The 23,125-nt window shown below is 38.1% G+C and overlaps 1 protein-coding gene and 1 long non-coding RNA gene across 48 annotated transcripts in view; both read left to right on the forward strand.

The window, feature by feature from the left end:
* KCNN2 (potassium calcium-activated channel subfamily N member 2) overlaps positions 1-23,125 on the forward strand; it is a 712,042-nt gene that overhangs the window by 641,960 nt on the left and 46,957 nt on the right. The window lies entirely within an intron of this gene.
* Positions 3,440-13,571, forward strand: LOC146405694 (uncharacterized). The gene is made up of 2 exons (XR_014838583.1): positions 3,440-9,920; positions 13,244-13,571. It is a non-coding gene; the product is annotated as an uncharacterized LOC146405694 (long non-coding RNA).

Here is a 23,125-nt window from a genome sequence, read left to right on the forward strand (position 1 = left end):
GTAGGACATATTTACTTTAAAAGTATTTTTTAACACAAAACACAAGTAAAAGTGTTTTTAAAAACACAAGATCACCTAAAATAATTTCATCCAGATCTAATCAACGTTAAAGTTTCCTAGGTTTTTTTCATTTTAAAAATTGTATTATTTTCATTTTTAATGTTTTATTGAAGTGTAGTTAATTTACAAGGTTGGGATCATTTCTTCTGTACAAAAAAGTGATTCCGTTATACATATACATACATCCATTCTCTTTCAGATTCTTTTCCCATATAGATTATAAAAGAGTATCAGGTAGTGTTCCCTGTGCTACTGGCTTTTCATTTCTCAAGAATGTACCAAGGTAGAATCCAAAGCCCCAGAGATACTCTTGAGGACACAGCAGCCTGGCCTGTGCTTCACTTAACTGCATCTTTACATCTTTAGCTCTTTCCCCTCCCTCCTTCTGTCCTTGCTCCAAATACCAAACAAGTTTTGTTTGGGCTCCTCAAAAAGCCAAGGCTTTTCTTGTCTCTGTGCTTTGGAGTATGGTGTTTCTTCTACCACCATATTCCCTTTCCATTGTGTTCTTTCTTTCTTTCTCCCTTTCTTTCTCTCTCTCTCTCTTTTTTTTTTTTTTTTTTTTTTTTTTTTTGTATACTTCGGAAGGATTGAGTTGGTTGTACTCTGTAGTTCATTCCATCTTAATAGTTTTCATTAACTTTATTACTTTTTGTCTTCAAATCCCATGCCTTGTCTCCCCTTTCCCTTTCTCACAAAGGCAACCAGCTATTCAGGTTTTTTTTTTTTTTTTTTAGTTTTTATTAAAGTATAGTTGATTTTATAGTGTTCCTTCAATTTTTGCTCTACAACAAAGTGTCCCAGCCATATATATATATATATACACACACACTTCTTTATTTTTCATACTATCTTTTGTTTTTATGAAATACGTGTTTAGAGATATGTACATCTTTGAAAGATGTATCATGTTTCCTGTGAATGAATGTGTTTTTAAGTTTCATAATAGTATTGTGTGAAACATCTCATTTAGTTTCTTTTTCCCTCCCAACACTGTTTTGGGATCCATCTGTGTTGCTGTTTGAAAATCTAGCTTATTCTTTCGAGTGCTGGGTAGCACCCCATTGCATGTGTTTACCAGACTTAACTTTCCCCCATTGACAGGCACCTACCTCATGCTGGGAATAAACATTCTCGCACATGTTCTTTCCCTGTTCTCTCTCTTTACAAAGTTAATTTCTACTCCTCATTTAGATTTGTCTTTTTTAAAAAAATTTTGTTAGAGTTGATTTGCAATGTTCTGTCAATTTCTGCCATAGAGCAAAGTGGCCCAGTTATACATATACATACATTCTTTTTCTCACACTATCCTCCATCATGTTCCATCACAAGTGATTAGATATAGTTCCCTGAGCTATACAGCAGGATCTCATTGCTTATCCACTCCAAATGCAATAGCTTGCACCTACTAACCCCAAACTCCCCATTCATCCCACTATCTCCCCCTTCTCCTTCACATATATCTGGACAAAACTTTCATTGAAAATGGTGCATGCACCCCTGTGTTGATTGCAGCACTGTTCACAGTAGTGGAGACATGGAAACAACCTAAATGTCCGTTGACAGATGAATAGATTAAGAAGATGTGGTACATATGCACAATGGCCTTAAGCAAGAACAAAACAATGCCATTTGCAGCAACATGGATGGAACTAGAGACTCTCATACTAAGTGACGTAAGTCAGAAAGAGAAAGACAAGTACCAAGATTCCAGTCTTGATGTCACTTCTGCAAAGTCACATTGCCTCGCCTTTAGTATATTGCTACTGCCATTTCCTATCTAAATTACGCCCCTTGGTGGGCTCCTGGGACATTTCCTAAAAGTGGTTGTTCAAAACCATATATTTATTTGCGTGACCTTTTGTTTTGATGATTGCCTTTCTCACCAGCCTGTGACCTCTGTGGCTGTAGGGCCTGTTAAACCATTCAGTTGATCACTCTTTCTTTCTGCTTAACGTAAGACCCTTCAATCAACTGAAGTCATACTGTATATAATATCATACCATTTTAACATTCTAATGTTATAGTTGTGATATAGAAGCATTTTTAACATTTAATAGACTTAATTTTTTAGAAGAGTTTTAGATTCACAGAAAAATTGAGGGAAAAAAGGCAAATTCACATGTTCACACACAGCCTTCCGTACCATCAACATCCAGCCCTGGTGTGGTATGCTTCTCACAGGTGATGAACCTACACTGACATTATTATCAAGCATAGTCCATCATTTACATAAGAGTTCACTCTTGCTTTGTCCATTCTCTGCGTTTGGAAAGATTTGTAATGACGTTACATTACAGTATCATACAGAGTAGTTTCATTGCCCTAAAAATTCCCCATGCTCTACCTACTCATTCCTCCCTTCCTACCCCAAACCCCTGGCAACAATAGATGCTCTGTACTTACTGTCCTCATAGTTTTGCCTATTCTTGAATGTTTTATAGTTGGAATCATACAATATATAGCCATTTAAGATTGGCTTCTTTCATTTAGTAATATGTGCTTAAGGCTCATGCACATCCAGTTGTTTATTGCTTGTATATAGGAAAGCAATTGGCTTTTGTATGTTAATCTTGTTTCCTACATTCTTGATATAACCACTTATTCGTTTTTGAAGTTTTCTTTGTTCTTTGTGGTTTTCTACATGTAAAATCATGTCATCTATGAACAAAGGTGGTTGTATGTCTTTCATCCCAATCAGCATACCATTTGTTTGTTTGTTTGTTTGTTTTTGGCTGTGCCTGCTGCATCTGGAAGTTCCCGGGCCAGGGATCGAACCCACACCACAACAGTAACCAGAGCCACAGCAGTGACATGCTGGATCCTTAACCACTAGGGAATGCCCATGTTTCTTTTTTCTTTCTTTTCTTTTTTTTTTTTTTTATTACATTAGCTAAAATTTCCAGTGCAGTATTGAATAGGAATTGTAAGAAGGGACATCATTGCCATGTTCCTGATCTTAGCAGGAAAGCATGTATATAATTTCTCGCCACTATGATTAGAGTGATGTTCACTATAGGGCTTTAGTAGATGTTCTTTACTAAACTGAGCAAGTTCCCCTCTATTCCTCTTTTGCCGAGTTTTTAATCATGAATGGGTGTTGAATTTTAGGTGTTTTTTCTTCATCTATTTGTAATACCATTTAAATTTTCTTATTTTAGCCTATCGGTGTGATGGATTACATTGATTTTTAAATGTTGAACCAGCATACCAAAATAAATTTAGTCATAGTGTATAATTCTTTTTATATATTGTTAGATTTGATATGTTAACATTTTGTTGAGAATTTTTGCATCTACATTCTTGAGAGATAATGGTCTGTAGTTTTACATTCTTAAAATGTCTTTGGTTTTGGTGTTAGGCTAATTTTGGCCTTATAGAATGAGTAAGGAATTATTTCTGCTTCTTCTGCCTCTAGATGAGATTGTAGCGAATTGGTATAATTTCTTCCTTAAATGTTCAGTAGAATTTACTGGCCAGCTGAGCTGCACCTAGTGTTTTCTATTTTGGAAGTTATTATTTTTTTAATAGATAGTAGGACTTTCAGATTATTCAGATTATCTTTTTTTTTTTTCTTTGTGACTTTTGGATGATTATATTTTGTAAGGAATTGGTCCATTTCATCTAGGCTATCAAATTTGTGGACATAATGTTGTTTATCATTTCCTGTATCATCCTTTTAAAAGGCCATGGGATCAGTAGTGATGACTCCTCTTGAATTTTCAATATAAGTAACTTTGGTCTTCTCCCTTTTTTTCATTAGTCTTGCTTGAAATTTACCAATTTCAGTGATCTTTTCAAAGAATAGGCTTTTGGTTTTGTTAATTTTCTCTGTTGATTTCCTATTTTCAATTGTATTAATTTATCTTATTTTTACTGTTTCTTTCTCTCTGCTTAGTTTGGTTTTAATTTACCTTTCTGTTTCTAGTTCCCTAGGGAACTTAGATTATTTTTTAGATCTTTCTTCGTTTCTTATATTGAAATTTCCCTGTGAACACTGCTTTCATTTCATCCAACAGATTTTGGTAAGTTATTATTTGCATTAGTTCAAAATATTTTTAATTTCTCTTGAGGCTTGTTCAAGGACCTGTGTGCTATTTTGAAGTACATTGTTTTAGTCTCCCAATCATTTGGAATTTTCCAGCTATCTTTCTGATTTAATTTCCAGAAACTGATTTCTGATTTAATTCCACTGTGCTCTGAAAGCATACATAGTATGTATGATTTCTATTCTTTCATATTTTTAAGGTGTGTTTAGTGGCCCAGAATGTTGTCTATCCTAGTGAATATTCTATGTGATCTTGAGAAGAATGTATATTCTGCTCTTATTGTGTAAAGTAGCCTATGTCAATTAAATCCATTTGATTGACTATGTTATTCAGTTCAACTGTATCCTGAGTAATTTCTACCTTTTGGATCTTTCAGTTAGTGATAACAAAATGTTGAAGTCTCCAGCAGTAATCGTGTATTTATCTATTTCTTCTTGCATTTTTCCCTGGTTTTGATTCAGATATTTTGATGCCTCATTTGAAGGCAAATATGCATTATGGATTTTTATGTCTTCTTTGAAAATTGACTGTTTTATCATTATTTAACCCTTTCTTACCCCTGATAATTTTTCTTTCTCTGAAGTCTGTTCTGTCTTAAATTAATATGGATACTCCAACTTTCTTTTCATTAGTATTACCATGATATATCTTTCTCTGTTTTCTTACTTTTAATTCACATGTGCCTTTATTTTTAAAGTGGGTTTCTTGTGAACAACATACAGTTTGGTCTCAGTTTTTAATCCATTCTGAAAATCTCTGCCTCTTTTAATGTGCGTATTTAGATCATTGATATTTAAAATGATTATTAGTATAGTTGGATTAATAGCCAGCGTATTTGTTTTCTTTTTCTTTTTTTGCTTTGTTTATGGCCACATCTGTGACATATGGAAGTTTCCCAGGCTAGGGGTCAAATCAGAGTTGCAGCTACTGGCCCATGCCACAACTGCAGCAGCTCAGGATCCAAACCATGACCCTGACCTATACCACAGTTTACAGCAATGCCGGATCCTCAACCCACTGAGCAAGGCCAGGGATCAAACCAGCATCCTAGTTGGGTTTGTAACCAGTGAACCTGAGAACTCCCCATATTTGTTGTTTTCTATTAATTGCTCTTATTCTTTCTCTATTGTCTATAACTCTTTTTTGTCTTCTGTGGTTTTAATTGAGCATTTTATATGATTTTACTTTCTTTCCTTTTTTAGCATATCAATTATACCTCCTTTTCCCTGCAGTGGTTGTTCTAGAGTTTGCAATAGATGTTTACAACTAATCCAAGTCCACTTTCACATAATCTACAGGCAAACCTTGTTTTATTATGCTTCACTTTAATGTACTTCACAGATTTTTTATAAATCAAAGGTTTATGGCAATCCTCTGTCAAGCAAGTCTATCACTGCCATTTTTCCAACAGCATTTGCTCACTTCATAGCAATGGCTCACTTTTTTTTTTTTAATGTTTTTAGGGCCATACCTCTGGCATATGGAAGTTCCCAGACTAGGGGTAGAATCAGAGCTAAAGCTGCCAGCCTACATCACAGCCACAGCAAAGAGGGATCCAAGCCACATCTGCAACCTACAGCACAGCTCATGGCAGTGCCCGATCCTTAACCCACTGAGCGAGGCCAGGGATCAAACCTTTGTCCTCATGGATACTAGTCGTGTTGGTTACTGCTGAGCCATGATGGGAACTCCTCAATGTCTCACATTTTGATAATTTTCACAATATTTAAATTTTGTTGCCATTATTATTTTGACTAAATTGTTCTTTTATGTCAATTAAGAATAACAAACCTATTTTTAAAAAGTTAAATTTGGCTATTCCTTCCCTTATGCTTTTTATTTTCTTTATGTGCATCTGAGTTTCAGCCTGTATCATTTTCCTTCTCTCTGAAGAACTTCTGACATTTCTGGCAAGATCCAATGATAAGAAATTTCCTCAATTTTTGTTGGTCTAAGAAAGTCTTTATTTCTCCTTCACTTTTGAAGGATCAATTTTCTGGATACAGTATTCTAGATTGATGGTTTTTTTTTTTTTCCCTCCCAAGACTTTAAATATTTCTAACCTCTCTCCTTGCTTGCATGATTTCTGAGAAATCTGATGTACTCTTATTCCCACCTTTCTATAAGCAAGTTTTTTTTCCCTCTGCCTTTTTAAAAGATTTTCTTCATTTTTTATTTTCTGTAGTTTGAATATGATATCCTTAGGTGTAGATATTTTGGCACTTATCCTGCTGAATGTTCTCTAAGCTTTTTGGATCTGTTGATTAGTGTCTGGCATTAATTTGGGGAAATTATTGGTCATTATTGCTTCACACCTTTCTTCTATTCCTTTCCCTCCATCTGGTGTTCTCATTACAGTTTTGTTACACATTTGTAGTTAGCCCACAGTTCTTGAATATTCTGAGATTTTTTTTTTTTCAGTGTCTATTCTCTTCTCTCTTCTCTTTCAGGAGTTTCTACTGACATCTCTTCATGCTTCAGCCTGATCCAGTCTTAGAGCATTTTGTTTTTAATCTCCACTATTTCTATTTTCTTCTTTCTTACAATCTCCATCTCTCTCTCTCTCTCCTTATACTATTCACCTCTCTTGCATGTTGTTTATTTTTCCATTAGATCCCTTGGTATGTTAATTGTAGTTAATTTAAATCAGGCTACAACGTCTCTGTCATATCTGAGTTTGGTTGCTGTTTATTCCATCTCAATTTTTTTTCCCCAAATCCAGAGATTTAGTGAGATGTAGTGAGGTGTGGGGAAGGGGAAGCATTCTATGTGCTTTGATTAGATCTGAGCCTTTTAGTGAGCCCAGGCCCCTGGGCTGTGATCTTCATAAGGGCCTGTCAGGGTTTTTTTTCCCCATCTTTAGGTGAGACAGGAAAGCTGGAGGGGGACTGAAGGTAGGTAATCCCCTTCCTTCACATCCAACTTTGGGGAGAGGTGGGTATTTCCCTTTCCCTACTTGATTAGACTGATAAAATAGTTATGAGAGCAGACTTTTGTTAAGGAAGTCAAACTGCTCTGGGCTTGTTATGAAATGGTTACTTTTCCCTTCTTTCTGGAAGCAAGATCGAATGCTTTTATTATGTTTCCCCTAAGATCCTGGTGTGGGGTGGCTCCTGGAGGTAAGGCTGAGGAAGGTGTTTGGCCCCTCCGACCCGACACTTAGGTCTCCAGGAGTCCTTTCTCAAGCTAATTCATGCTCAGCCTCCAGCAATTAGTCAATTACTCTGAAGTATTCCTATCAGATTCTGGCTTCAAGTGGAGTTTCGGAGCATTTTCTATGCCAGGTAAGCTTTGGTTTTCTGTCTGTCGTGGCTCTAGTTTTCATGGTGGTAATTTGTCCTATGACCTCAAGACTGTCCTGCATCTAAGTCGGGTTGTTGATTTTCAGTCTTTCACCTTTTTCCTGTTGTGAGGGTGCGAGTGACCACTTCTAAGCTCCTTACATTTCAGACTAGAACCCTAATGTCTAGAAGCATTATTTTAAATCACTGAATAGTATTTCATCATGTGGATGTATGTCTAACTCTTGATAAATTTTTATTTGGAAAGAAGAAAATATCCTTTAATTTGGTCAAAGACCCAAGCATAAATATCACAGAATTTTCTGGGGTTTTTTGCCCAGGGAATTCATTTTAATTTTAAATGTTAATTTTATTAACTTAGGAATAAGTATGTAGTATTAGATCAATAATTTTGGAGTTTTTAAACTTTTTACATGAATACAAAAGCAAAATTTAATCATTTCTTCTACTACCTTTATTTGGGTTATCTTCAAGAAGGCACAGTTCATTAACTAGATAAATTAATGAACATTGAACTTTGATTTATTAAGCTTCCTAGGAAGGATTGCCTTAAGTTCTGCTAGTCCCCCAGGGTGTGGGTTCTTATCACTGAAACCCTGGAGCTGAGTAGCAGGTGGCTTGCTTGCTTTAATCTGCTTACATGCTCTCTGAAAAGCTGCATTTGACATTTCCTGCTCTAATGGAGTAAAGTCATCTCATAGGTGAAATATGAAATGACATGCTGCAGCCCATCATCCTCTAACTGAAAACCAAGGATTTGGCTTTAAGAAAAGGCTTTATCTATCGGCTGTAATTTATAAATATCAAAGTGGTTATAATGCATTTGTATGGTCAAGCCATTCAGGAGAACTGTTTTTTGCTTTCTGTATATCCCTGAACTGACCAGGCCTAGCTTCACTCACATGAGTAGCTAGTCCTCTTAATTATAATGCTTAATTCATCCCTGGTAACCAATGGGCCCACCTGACATCAATTCCCCCCAAAATGGTAGCTGCCTCCTCTCCTAAGGAATGAAGACTGCTGCCTTATCTTCCCCACCTACTGCTGCACCTGATGGGGTGTCACTCCGGGACCTTTTGTGTAGCATCCCCTGTCCAGTAACCATTGATGCCTCTGTTGCTTTCCAGGCTCTTTCTTCAGTCTCAAGGCTAGGCCTCTACAAGGCTTGCAGGGCTGTGGTGTGCAACCCAGAATTTTATATTAGTTTTTATAGTGTTTTTTAGGTGTAAGATATTTCATCTGTGTAGTAGATATGGAAATGGTTTTCTATCAAACTTGAGATAGTCTGTAACACACTGTGTTGGAGTTGAGTATGTGGATATAATAATAAAAGGTTCTGGAGATTCTCTTCATTCTCCTTATGGAACCACTCAACTATTATACAATTAGGAGGTCAGAGAATGCCTTCAAATGAACAGTCTTGCTTTTACTTGCATGCTATTAGGTGGACGAGGTGTTAGAAAATCAACCCCCGTGAAATCAGCACTGAAAGTCACAACTTTTGACCTTGATGTTTATTCTGACACACCACTCGAACACAAATACCTAAGGGTTGTTTATATTTATCCTCATAATATTTTATTTATCTTTGGGACTGTATCTCACATTGACATTGAATGAAAGACATTTGTGAAGATTTTTCATTTGGTTAAAGGAAGGAATGTAAAAACATGAAAGAAAAAAATCAAAGCATCATGTATTTCAGCTTTTCACTGTTATTTGCAAATTATGTAGCTATTTTAAAACGGTGCTGCCCAGTAGAATTTTCTGCAGTGGTGGCATTATTCTTCTACACTGTTCAGTGTGATGGCCACTAGCCATATATGGATAATGAGCCTTTGAAATGTGGCTAACATTAAGATATAGATTTAAAATTTCTGTTTAATATAAATTAAATTTAAGTAGGCACTTTTGGCCAGGGGCTACCATATTGGACAGTATAGATTTAGACTTCTGTTTTTGACTGGATTGGCCTGTAAAATTGTGCATGTGTCCATGTACATGTGTTGTAAGAAAAGTTTAAGGACAAGTCTTTGAGCCTAAGAAAGTTCTCCAAAAGAAAAACTGGCACAGAAATTATAGAATTGGTTGTATATAGGATTCGAAAGAACTGCCCAAGAGATAATCGCGAGCATGATATATTTGATACATGGATTAAGTGGATTTCTTCCCAGAACAATGGAAGAGCAGTCAAAGAATCAAAAACAGTGTCTGCTAGAAAGAGGGAAAAAGAGAAGGGACAGTAGGGGGAGAGAGAGGAAGGGAGGATATGGTTGAATGTCAGTTATTTGTTGAATTTTAGAAATTCTAAATGAGGTATTCTTACTGCACTGGTTTTCTCATACAGTAAGGGGAAAAACCTCATTTAATTTGCTTTCAGAGTGAAGGCTTTTGATTTACAGTTAAATAAACAGTGCTCTGCAAAATCTGCTTATTCCTTGATAACATTCTTTCAGGTTACAGACTGCTGTACAGCACAGGGACCTATATCCAATCACTTGTGGTAGAAGTTGATAGAAGACAGTATGAGTAAAAGAATTTATATTTGTATGGCTGGGTCACTTGGCTGTGCAGCAGAAATTGACAGAATATTGTAAATCAACTCTAATAAAATTTTTATTAAAGACGAAAGGATCTAAGTGTAGAAAGTAAAAAGAATTAAATTTACAGATTTGGATACTACCGAAAGGGTTGCATAGTTCAAATCCTTTGTGATGAATTCAAAGGTTTTTCCCACTTGTTGTGGTCCCTTAGTATAATTTGAAATTAAAGACCCAACATTTCTGCTGGACAAAGTGGTGGTGTAAGGGAATCTAGCAATCTACCACCCCTTCCTTACATCTGGGAAGATGGCAAATTGTGATTCTGGAGGAGAGGAGGTCATGCAGCAGTGCCTGGTGATGTAGAATGAGCGAGACTTTATCTAGTGGGCAGCAGTTTTTTCTCCGTATTTCCTCTCTTACCTTTTTTTTCCCCCTTAAACACTCATTTTTCTCTAGTTAACATTTCTCTTGCTTTTTATCTATCCCAAAGGATTACCATCAAGTTCTATGGGCCTAGTAACATATTTCAATGTTTTGACCATTTAAACCAAAACAAAACAAAATGCAAAGCCTCACCTTACCTCAGTCCATCTGTTAATATATTTCTTTTCACCTTTATCTCCTTCTTAGTGTTTCTAAAGCAACTGTGCAGCTGTTTACTTCCTTGGAGAGAGAAAACAGATTGCCTGCAATCTGCCAGATTTCAGTGTTGTGGTCTGGGTGTGACAGTTCTGTACATAATGATTCCAGCAGAACATACTTACTATATTTACAGTTTAAAATGTAGGAGTGCCACCACAGTAACATAGGAGGAGGTTGAAGGGTTGAGATGATGAGACGCTTAATCCTGGTTTGGACAAACTGACCTGGAAACTAATGCCTATCACTCCATGTGGGTGGATGGAATTGTGGCTGGGTCCATGACATTTGGGAGGATTAAGACAGGAGAAAGTATTGAATTCCAGAGATGGAACATGGCAGCATTAGAAAAAATATTTCTGTTGCATCTTTTGATGTGTTGGGGATGGCATAGTAGAAGGGATTAACAGGGGCTAAGCCCTAATCTCACGCTTCACTTTAAAAAAAAAATTGTCCAAAAGAACTTTGGGAAGGTGCCCGAATGTTCCCAGTGGCAGTTGAGCCATGCCAACAGGGGCAACAACAACAAACAGTGTCTATGGTGCCTCCTCCAGACCCAGTTTATTGAGAGAGTTGTTCATGTTGCTATGCTTCAGACATGCCCCTAGCATGTGGTCACTTTGCTTACTGGTCATCTTACTTCAGCACTTGATCAATAAGAAATTTTGCCCTGGTTCTTCCTTTTGGGTTCTGGCTCTCTTCTCTTCTTTCCCCATCTGAAAACGTCTGTTGCTCTTGTGATCTGGGTTATGAAAACTTCAAAGTACTGATCTTAAAGAATCTCTTCCTCAGATAGATCTGTGCATCTCAGGCTTGGTGCGGCAATGGGCGTGTTGGAAAGGCACAGTTAATCACTGCCCATGATGTCTTTGTAGAATATATTAGTGTCAGCAGAGTATAAGTCCAGCACATTTTAGGTATAAAGTTACCATGGACATTAGAGTGTGTGTTTTTGAATAAACTTCAAAGAGAGCAGAAATGTATTCCTCTTCACATTCAGCAGTGTGGTAGATTTGATAGCCTGATAAACCTTTTACCAAACACCTAGAGGAGGTGGATGAAATGGAAACGTACAGCTGAACATTCAAGAAAGTCAGGGAAATCTCCACATGCTAGGGGAAAAAAAAAAAAATGGCCATAGGACTGCACATAAGAAACTGGCACTCCTGCTTCAGCTACTCTTGAAGACAGGTTCTAATCTTGGTAACCAAGAGGCTTAACATTTTTAGGTTCTTTTTTTAAAGGGAAAACCAGTACAGTACAGTACAGAATAGATTTTGTATTAGAGCACGATACGTAGACACACACACACACACACACACACACACACACACACCCACCACGGCGCAGAGAATCTTGGAGCAATGAGCAGAGTTCTCGCGAAGAATCAATGCTGATGCACTTGTTGTCCTATTGTATTCCATTCTGTTTTATTATAAAAGGCTGGTCATAACGGAGGTTCTGAATCTTGGCTGTTCATTCAAGTCACCTAGGAGCTGTACAAATATACATTGCTGGTCCCTACCCTCTATGATTCTGATTGAATTGGTCTTGGGTTGTGGCCTGGGAGTCAGAGTTTTAAAAGCTCCCTGGGTAATTCTAATGCATAGCCAAGGTTGAGAACTACAGTGCTGCATTGATTTCACTATCTACTAATGGGACTTGGCAGCAGTTTGGAAAACACTGCTCTAAGGGGATATACCTTTAATGAAAGAGTAGACTAAATATAAAACCTTCTACCTCGGAAGGACACAAATAGAAAACAGACCTATTTCCCAGCCTCAGTGGTGTGTGTGCTTGGTGGGGTTGGAGTTGAAAGTGGGCGCCCCTGAAGAATATGGAACCACAGGCTTAATTATACATGCTTTTGAATTTATGCTACTACACGTTGAGAGATCAGTGTTTAAATCCCTGATACATAACACCCTGAGTCACCTGGCAGAAGCAGACTCAGTTTTCTCCAGAGAGACACACCTCAACCCATGTTCAGCAGGAGGTCTTTCCTGACCTAACACATACACCTCTCCCCACCCCACCCTGAACCATCAAAGCCTGCCAAATGCACGAGGAAGCAAACCACCAAGAGAGAAAGCAGAAGTAACAGACAGAAGAATTGAATGCCAAGCCCCTCCGAACTTCACATGTGCAAAATAATAAATAACTATGTGTATACTGATGGAAGAATGATAGGTAAAAACATGAAGCAAAAGTATGCTATCAAAAAGACCAGGGGAAACTTAAAAAGTACCAAACAGGAATCTCAGCAGATAGGTAGCAGATTAGGCACAACTGTCTCAAAGAGAATTAGTAATCTCAAAGATAGAGCTGAAAAAAATATTTCTCAAATAGTGTATAGCCTTTATCTCTAGAAGCAGATGGAAAATATGAAAGAAATGAAGAGTCACATGGGTACAATGAGAATGTATAAGTACCTCAAATTAGACTTCAGAAGAAAAAAATAATGAAAATGAGGATGTGGCTTGGAGTTTTTTAAATTGATGATAAATGAATCCTCAGATTCAGGAAGCTGAAGAAATCACAAGCAGGGTAAGGAAAAAGAAATATAGTTTGGGATGAGCAGATATAAACTATTATACATAGAATGGACAAACAACAGGGTCCTACTGGGTAGTATAGGAACTATATTTAGTATCCGGGGATAAACCACTATGGAAAAGAACATGAAAAAGACTGAATACACACACACACACACACACACACACACACACACGTATAAGCATATATATGTATGTACGTAAACCCGAATCACTTTGCTATACAGCAGAAATTAACCCAATATTGTAAATCAACTACACTTCAATAATAAATTTTAAAGTAAATTAAGGAATATTTTTCATAGCTAACATCCCCCCCAGTTTTTTAAATTGCATTCAAATATCACAGTCTTAAAAAATAGAAATATATATATGTAGACACATTGTAATAAATTACTGAACATCAGGTAAAAGATTGTAAAAGGAATCAGAAAGAGAAAAGAAACCTGTCACAGTGGTTGCTATTCCTATTTAGATAGATGTCCTGTCTTCAAAAAACAGAAGCTAGAAAATAGTGACATATCTTCAAAGTGTTGCAAGAAGATGACTGATAATCTAGAATTCTACACCTACATAAATTTCATTTTAAAAGAAGGTCAAAATAAAGGTATTATTAGATAATCAAAAAGTAGAGGTATTTACCACTGACAGATTCTCCCTAAAGGGACTTCGAAAGGATTGCCTTCAAAAAGAAGCATTAAAGTTCTAGAGGCCATGTAGCCCTTGGGGGAAGAGGGCTACTGAACTTTAAGTCTAAAGTTCTTGCTGAAACTTGTAAGGATAACTTGTTAAAAGTAAAACCAGGGCTTGTTACTCCCATGCAAAGAGAAAGGAGAAAATGTGTGGTAGGAAGGAGGCATATAACATAGGGCACCTAGAAATTCAGAACTGCATGACAGAAACAAGCCTTCAGATACTAGTAGTCATAGTAATGCACTGCTGCTTTTCTTTTAAATCCTACCCATATAAAGTTTACAAGAGACATCTCAAAAACATAGGTACACGAACAGATGGAAAATAAAAGACTGGGAAAAGATCTGTCGTGCTAATGCTAATCCAAAGAAAGTTGATGTACATCCCCTCCAAAGGCTATAATGGAAAGAAATAAAAATCATTAAATAAAAACAAAAACAAAGTTGATGTAGTTTGTTAATATCAAATAAAAATAGTAAAAACTAGGAATGAAAAAAGATCATTACATAACATAAAGGTACAGTTCACCAGACAGGTTTAATAATTCTAAACTTGTCTCTGTGAATCTAACTATATAGTTTCAAAATAAATAAGACAATGAGCAGATTATAAGCAAAAGTTTATTCATGTACCCTCATAGAGGAAGACACAATTCAAATGCTAATACAACTCAGCATTTATAGGTCTTGTGGATCAAAAGCTAGTAAGATATACATGACTTACAGATGACTTGAATAATAGCAACTAATAACATTGATCTTATAAACATATTTTTGAACCCTGTGGCCAGCAATTAGTGAATATGCATTCATTCTAATTTTCAGAGACTAAAACAATTATATAGTTTAGTAATTGACCATAAGTGATCAGTGAAATATGACTTCATAGATTTCATGCAATTAGCATCAATGTATAGTATGTGGTTTTGGACAATAATGCAGATAAGTTAGAAATCAAAATTTCAGGAGTGGCGGGCCCAGTGGGTTATGGATCCACAGGATCCATCCCTGGCTTGGGAACTTCCGCATGCCACTAGTGAGGCCGAAAAAAAACCAACTCCAAAAGTAATGAAATTTAAACCCAAAACATCCCACTTTATCTTGCCTGCTACTTAGCAATAACTTCTGCTTTCCTAGCAATAACTCCATGATAATAGTAGTATTCTTTCAGGCTGTATATCAATATAGACATTTTTAATGGATTATTCTTATGATCACATTATCCTATATGTCTTTTAACTCAGCACACTATCACAGATATGCCTACATGGAAGAACCTACTGGTGTCCTTCTAGAGTAGATTACTCATATAACTTTCTGTCTAAAACAAGAGCTTCATAAAAGAGCCACATGACTTTGGGTAGACTCTCTTTACTCCCAATGATCTGTTATTATCCAGCAGCCTGTCCTTCTGAAATTCAGTGGGGAAAGAAATCAAGGCTATCCATGAGTAGCCAAAAGTACAGGTTTTAGAGCTGGCATGTGCTTTATTCATAGAAAAAATAATTGGCAGTCTCAGTAAGAGCCCTTCGCCTTTCATTAGACACTGGTTTAGTGCAGCTTGGAATCCCGTTTCTCCAGTAGCTGCAAATGAGCAAGGGAAGGACGCTGCTGAAGTGGGAATAACAGCAGTTAGTGACAACCTGTCTGCATGGAACTAGGATGAACAAAACAGTAAGAAAGCTACTACATTCAGCACCACCGTCTAGTGCTTTTTTATTTGGGGACAAATGTTCCTCCCCCATGCAGTGTCACTATCACAGCAGAGCAAATACCTAGTGTCAACTAGAGAGAGAGAGAGCGTTTTTGTCATGAAGAAAAAAAGGAACGTCTATTCTGGGCAGTCAAGTCAGGAGGACAGGGACATTTAAGCAGTGGATTTTAGGGGGAAAAAAACCCAAATATACATAAATGGTTTGATGCAGAAAGTTAGCTGGCTGTTTCAGATTCAGTGATCAGAAATTTCCCGAAGTGGGCTAAACTTTGGGAAGACCCTTCATCACCCTGGCTTAAGCCTCCAGGAATTCACCAGCTGGTTTCTCTGCTTCTCTGTTGGGGTAGAGACCTCTCCTTCATGCCCTCCGTCAGCACATCTTCCTTGAGTGCTCATTCTCACGGGCCGTGCCAGATGCTCTTGCAGCTGGTGGATGCAGTTAAAGAAGATCTGACCATGGACCTACCTCAAGGGTTCACAGTCTAGAAGGCAAGCAAGAAGATGTACACCAGCAACACCAACAACAATGCAAGTTGGAAAGGGATAGATGCCCAAGTGAGGGAGAGAAAATGCTATGATGGTGTGAAAGACCCATCATTTGAACAGGATCTTAAGAATATGCGACAGTTATGAAATAAGGGATAGATGTTGGACAGAATGAAGAGAGAACACACAAGTTAGTAGTTCTGTTTGAAAACGTAGTGAGTGAAAGGTAAGGTCAAAAGTGCAGTTTGAAGCCTCATTTAGCAGATCCCGAATGCCAGCATAAGAGACTTTTAAAGTATTTGCTGCAAGAGAATGACTGATCATTTAAATGTTCAAGGACACGGTGGCGGGAGGTGTGTGTGTGTGGGGGTCTTTAATTCAGTACTAACAGTCGATTTAAGTTTTTTTCTGCTTCAGTAGAAGTCTTGTAGGTTATTTTCAGCATTTGGTCACATAATGTTCATTGTTCTCATGTAGAAGGAACTTTAGAATCATTAGGAGCGGCTTCATTGGGATTATGTAAGGAATGTCTTGCTTCCTGAGTCTAAATCAGATTGAAGAGTTAAAAAAGAATACGAACACAAGGATCTCAAATTACCCATTGCATAAAATATTTAATTTCTTATGAATAAGTGGATTTTACTAAAATTATTTTTCTGCCCTCAAGGGCTCTCAGGAAAGCAGTTTAATGAAGGGTACTGATTTTAGAAGCTTTTAAAATTTTCATAGTAGAAATAATATGCGAAATTTGTGAGGGCCCATGAAGTCAGTCCATGGGCAGCAAGCATTAAAACCCTAATGCCAGCTGGCAAAACTCGGATTCACTGAGGAGGGGAAGCCTGAGTGTGTGGTTGGAAGTCAAAAGACCCAGATTCTAACTCTGTCTGCTCATGTGAGCTCTGCCACCTTGGACAGTCTGTGCACATGTCTACACCTGTTTCTTTAGCTAGTAACGAGAAAGTTGAGCTGGATGGGTTTTAAGATCCATTTATCAGTCCCTACGTGTAGGAATGTAAGACAATGAATAAGCAGAGAAAAAACTTCAGAGAGCAGAAACTTAAGTTTTAGTCATCAGTGTCTTCCAGTTTTCTTTCTCCAAAACCGAAAGTGACGGGGGACCGGGGGGGGGGGTCCTTTTTTTTTTTTTAAGTCTGAGTTATTTCTCCATCTTATGGGTATATCTTGTTTTATTTAATAAGTTGTTGCGTTGACTGCCATTTAAAATCAGGTGCCTGTGTTACTTCCCAGCCTTATGAACTTCTTCACTTTCTTTAGAGGTCTTTGTTTATCTTTTTGTCTAGCGGATTATATAATCCTCAGACCCTTTGGAATTTAGGTGTATTTCTTTCTTTAGAGGTCTTTGTTTATCTTTTTGTCTAGTGGATTATATATTCCTCAGACCCTTTGGAATTTAGGTGTATTTCTATTTGTGACACACCTACAAGGAAATAACCTGGGGATTTTAATACAGTAAGAGCAGTTTGGAAATTCTTTTCTTTCTCAGTACACAATCTTGTAGCCTGTTTCTGGCATTTTGTCACTTAATCTTCATTGTTCACGTGTGGAAAGAATTTTAGAATCATTAGGGGCTGTTGCATTGGGATTACGTAAGGAATATCTTTCTTCCAGAGGCAAAATCCAACTGAAGAGTTAGAAAAAGAAGAAAAACACTTTAGAATCAGAAATTATAAAATGCCTAAAATATATAGTAGCCTACACAATGAGGAGTTTGTCTTTTTATCTTAGGAAAAGGGGTTATCAATAATTTTAGCTAATTTGATAGTTTCAGAATTATTGAACCAAAACTAATAAAAATCTGTTTTGTTTGCATTCACTAAATTTTGTTAATTTGTTAATGTTGAGACTTGTAAGCAATCAGCAAATTGCTACATGATACAACATAAAACTAGAAAAACTCGATATGAAAGCATGGGTATTAATATTCAAAGTAATATATTTATTTTACTATCTGGCTACATGATATAAACACACCTGTATTAAGTTTGATTTATCCTGCCTTTATGTTCCTATTTAAAGCAAATAACTTCCAAAGTTGAAGCTTCTTTAGTGCTTAAGCATGTAGGATTTAAACTTCTTGTAATTTAGTATTCAAATTTATTGGGCTCCTACTGGGAATCAAGTGTTGAGCCAGTCAAGAGGATTTAAGCGATATTCCTCTTTTGGTTCTTAATGACCAGAGGAAGAGACAAATAAAGAGCAAAATAAAATTACAGTTTAACAAAGATGCCGTAACATCCTTCAGGACTTGTGCCTGGAGGAAGCAGGGAATAGTCTCAGATGGGATAAGATATTGAAGATGGAGAAGTGAGTAAGGACAGTTAGAAGCCAAGGCACAAAAGCAGCAGACTTTGGCATGTAGCTGGTGATAGGAAGAAATGGCAAGAATGGTGGGTTGGACCAAGTTGAAAATGGCCTTGCATATTTTGCTGAGGAGATAGGACTTTTAACAGAGAGGAGCCATCCCAGTGTATGAAACAAAGTAACATTGATAGATTGATGTCTTAGAAAGGTAACCCAGGGACTAGAGAGGAGGAAGGTGCAGAGAGAGAGAGGCTGGAGACAAGGAGGCTGGGAAAATGTTGCAGTTGACTAAGCCTCCATCACCCCAGCCCTAGAATAGAACCGATGAAATGGGAATTTTTTTTCACTTGTTCATTCACTAAAAATCTCTTGTTTATCTACCATGCATCAGTCACAGTACTGAGTAGCACTGGGCATGTGGCTTTGAACCAGAACAGTGTGTACCCCTAAGGACAAATGGTGGTAAAAGTTCAGTGCAGGAGCCAGGAGACTATACAGAAGGGGCCACATGATTCACTCTGAGGAGGAAGAGGGGCATGACTTTGTAGATGGGATTCGAAGGACCAGGAGCCAGGCTAAAAGGAAGATTAAGGTATAAGAAGAAAGGACAGGGTAGGCAGAGGGCTAGAGCAGTGAGAAAAACGTATTCCCCTAGACGGGAAATTGCTTCAGCTGGAGCTTAGAATCCAAAAATGAAGACTGGAGAGGCCAGCAGAGGCCGAGGAGAAATGCTCAGTTTAGGAGTGTTTGAAGGTGGATGCCTCAGAACATCACGGCTCCTTGATGGGAGGATGAGGCGTAAAGGTGACCCCAACCTGTCTGATTTGGGCAGCATGGTGTTCAGAGACACCCTTGACAGAGGAAGGAGGGCAGCAGTGTGCTGCAGAGATGGCGCAGGCGGGAAGCTGTCCTATTTCTGGGTCTCGATGCTGACTGACCAGAGCCTCCCGAGGCCAGTGGGCACCCTGTTGTAGTGAACACTGTACTTCTTGTCTGTCCAGGGAGTTGAGGTTTAGGACACATACCACCCTGTTGTAGTGAACACTGTACTTCTTGTCTGTCCAGGGAGTTGGGGTTTAGGACACATACCATCACTGCCTCTCTTAGCCAACTCCCAAATGACCCCTGAAATACTGTCCTCCTTGCACCCCCATGGCACCAAATATGGTTGGTCTTCATTACCTAGGCATCATGTTCTATCCTTAAGCCACTAGGTGTCCATGCTGGTTGTTCTCAGAAAACAAAGTTCAGATGGTGCCTGAGTCATATATGATGGAGACCTGAATGCATTGGTAACATAGCTTTTGTGTGTGTGTACATATAAAATGGGTGGGTATATTTCACAGATAGACTGTGAACAGCCTTCCAAGTGAAGTGACATCTTCCAAGTGATTGCAGGAAGAGCACCCCTTTTATTAATAATGTATATGTGTCTACATTGAGAATATATAAGTTCTTAATATAGAAACAAAAATGTTCCACAGAATATGCCTTATCCGCATTAACTGACTCAGGAAAAAAAAGGTGTGGCAGTTATTCCTGAGCTTCCTCTTTAATTTTAGACGTCAAAGCTTGTAGAGAAAGTGTTCAGCTGACTTTACATCAGTGAGAGCCTTTATGAAAATGTTATTTTTAAGTGAAATATATAAGTTCAGAAACAAGCATGAATTAAATCAAGTGGCGCAAAGGAAAGCCACTGTGGGCTGCTTGAGTCTTCACCCTGCTACAGAACTATTTTGCTATCAGCGCAGTAGCTGAATAAGTAAATATTCCCACCATAGCAACACCTGTTTTGAAATAATATTGACATATATCAAAAGAAGCAGAGTAATAAGAGATCATCTCTGTGCCCATTCCCATGACTTTTCTTTCCTGTAGTTTGCTGTTAGTATATATACCACTAAATAATAGGCAAAATTATCCTGTAAATATGTGAATGGAGCCTGTTTCTGTCAGCCTTTCAATAGGATGCCAAGTGAGCAGAGTTTGAATCCTGACAATGAGAGAAGCGCTTGGTATTGAGGTTGTTGAATCTGGAATGTGGTCAACCCAAAAATCACCTGCCCTGCTGTAATCTTTTTTGGTGACTTCCCGCTTGGGTACCAGCTGAGTCCCACACTGTGGGCAGAATCATGGCAAGTGACTAAAGTAAGCATGGTAAGAAGAATGGGGGTGCTCTGCCAGCCTGTGGAGACTAAGGTAGTCCCTCATTCACTCTGGATTTCAGAACTGTTGGGCAGGGTACTTTGCCTGCCCTGCTGGCCCCAACACCTGGTACAGTCTCCATGAATTAGGGGAGGATTGCATGTCTGAATGCATTAATGTACATAAGTAAGCCAAATCCAATTTATTTTTTTAAATACTTCTTTTCTTTACCCAAGAGGCATAATAGCAAAATTAGTAACTGATTAATAATTGCAGCAGGGGGTATTGTGTGAATGTAGGTGTAGTTTAAGGTCCTGGGAAGTCAGGGAGTGTATCATACTTTTTACCCCTTTTCACTCTGGTGGAGAGAAAGTTCAGTGTGAAGGTTATGGGTGAATTCAAACAGCTGTGCCATAAAGGCATGATTATGGGTGTTCTGTGGCTCTCCTGCCACGGCGTGGTCAGCTTGTCCTCACTGTCCAGTCTGGCAGCCAGACACCCCACATGGATATTTAGTTTCAATTTCAAATTGGCTACCATAAAATAAAGTTAGAAACTCAGTTCCTTGTTTGCACTAGCCACATTTCAGGTGCTCAGTAGACATCTGTCGCTATTGGCCACTGAACTGAACAGCACAGATACGGAGCAGTGTCATAGTGTTTTCAGAAAGTTCTTTTCAACCATGCTGTAGTGTGATTCGTACTTTCCATTCAAATTTGTATGCGTTCAGGTTTGATATTTCATATAAGCTGTCTCACAGCTGATGTAGACCCCATGCAAAGACCTTATCCTCCAGGGCACCCTATGGTTACCAAGCTATACGCATAGCAGTTCTCAACCAGGTTTGGTAGGATGGAGGAGAAAGCTCCTGTTGAACCATTGACTTTTCCCTGCATAGTTCTCCCTTCACCATCTAAGTTCATCACACAGAGGGCACTGTGCTTTTAGACCCAGATGTTGCACTTGGCTGCTATAAGCCTCATTTTGTCATTTTTTAACAGAAGGAAATGTTTCTGGCTTGGTAGGTACCCATTTGGTTAGTACAGCTTAACAGTGTCAAAGGATCAGAATTTTTTTTATTTGTTTTTTACTAAAGTATAGTTGATTTACAGTTTTCTGTCAGTTAGTTTAAAATCACGTCGTTGCCAAGTGGGTCGTCCTGAAGAAATGACGAGATGACTGACAAGCATTACACAATTAGGCTTAAGCTCATGGGTTGGTTGGATTGTTGTCATTCTGATCCTTGATGGCTTTTGGTTACATGCACACAGCCCCAGTGCAGAAGTCGTTTTCCACCCAGGGTTCCATTTGCAGTATCCCTTTTTATTGAATCCTCTGGGTAAAAAAAAATAATAATAATAATTTCACTGACTGAGCAAGCTAAAATTGTGATTCGTTGGAGGGACATGTCTGCGGTACCTGGCATCAGCAGTCATCTTCTGTGTATTTTGCAATTTAAGCATGTAGCCCACTTTACTAAATGTATGTGTACCCGCTCCCTGTTGCTTCTACAAGTGACACTCCCTCAGCCAGGAGTGGTGTGATAGCCATTTTAAATTCTGAAAATACTAAAAATGGAAGGATAATGAAAGACTTTTGAGTTGGTTTTGCTTTTCTCATTTTTGTTTTTTTTTCTGGAGTCGTTGGAAACCGTAGAAGGAACTCGTGAAGGCTTTGCGATCTTTTTGTGCATGATGCTTGAAGAGAAGGCTGTTTAATTTTGTTAGGTTAGTAAGGTTTTTGAGTTTTCATGGTTTAGGTAGTGATTTTTCTGCAATCATTTATTTACATTTGCCCAGAATTTTACTTAAAATAATTTCCACTGTTTCTTCCACGTTACCTCTCTCTCCTCTTCCCTTCATCTCTTTCCTCTTTTATTTTGTTTGTATAAAAATATACAAACACTTTTCTAGGCTTAATGAGATATACTGTTTGAATTGCAGACCTCTCAGGTCTTTATATAGCAGTGGACTGGCAGGTCCTTGGTGACAGTGGGTTGGGCTTGAGACAAGTCTGTTCCTCCTCCATGAACCTAGACCTGGGTTTTAATTCAGTTCATGATGTTTTGGTGTTGCAGTCTGTATTTTAGCTGCTCCTGCTCAATCAAGCAAGGTGCAATTAGCAGGCACTCAAAGACAAAATTTTAGAATTGAAATAGGAAAATGTAGTCAGCAAACCTTGCAAACGACCTTCTCAGAAAATCTGCAATCCTTCTCCTCAGCCCTGCCTGAGTAACCTTGAGCTCTGTGTCTGTGAGAGCTCTTTCTGCTCTCCTCCTGGTTTGGTGGCTCCGTTTTCTGACTCTCTGCTTCTCTCTCTCTCTCTCTGAGGAATAAAACGACATTCAGGAATGTTTTTCTTCCCTAGAAGCATAGCCTGGAACTGTGAAGCGCTGGAGGTGAAGACTTCTTGTCGTCCTAGGTTCTCAGTAGGAATTTCACTTGCTGTATTTGGAAAACCAAAGCTTTAGAATCAATTCATGATAATTGCCTTAGGCAATTTAAACCGGGGTTGAATGGGATCACTGGGGTGTATTCTTTTTCAGTTGACTGAGAGCCCTAAACAGAAGTCAGACATTTCTCAGGAATGCATGATAGATGCTCGACACAGAAATATAC

This window comes from Sus scrofa, chromosome 2, assembly GCF_054392235.1.
Source record: "Sus scrofa isolate SSC_HxYL_T2T_F1_AM1 chromosome 2, Sscrofa_HxYL_maternal_Yorkshire_Landrace_v2.0, whole genome shotgun sequence".
NCBI lineage: Eukaryota > Metazoa > Chordata > Mammalia > Artiodactyla > Suidae > Sus > Sus scrofa.